Consider the following 332-nt stretch of genomic DNA (forward strand, 5'->3'; position numbering starts at 1 on the left):
CTCCATTATCGACACCAACAAGAATTACCATGAGGACACCCAAAAACTAATTTTACACCTCCAAAAAAAAAAAAAAACAGTTTAAACATTTCCCCCTCACCATTTTCAAAAACCTCCCCAAAATGCTTAGAAAAAATATCCTTTCCTCCAAAAGAGACGCAAATTTCTCTCCTACCTATCCGTACATCAATTACCATCGTTAAATCCAAATCTTGTGTTATCCAGTGTCTTCGCTTCACTTTCAGTATCTCCTTGCTATTCGAACAAAGCCGCGTGACGAAGCGGACCAGAGGCATGCTCGAGAGGCAGTGTTTCGATTGGCACGGGTCAAG

Source organism: Habropoda laboriosa, unplaced genomic scaffold (genome assembly GCF_001263275.1).
Source record: "Habropoda laboriosa isolate 0110345459 unplaced genomic scaffold, ASM126327v1 scaffold523, whole genome shotgun sequence".
NCBI lineage: Eukaryota > Metazoa > Arthropoda > Insecta > Hymenoptera > Apidae > Habropoda > Habropoda laboriosa.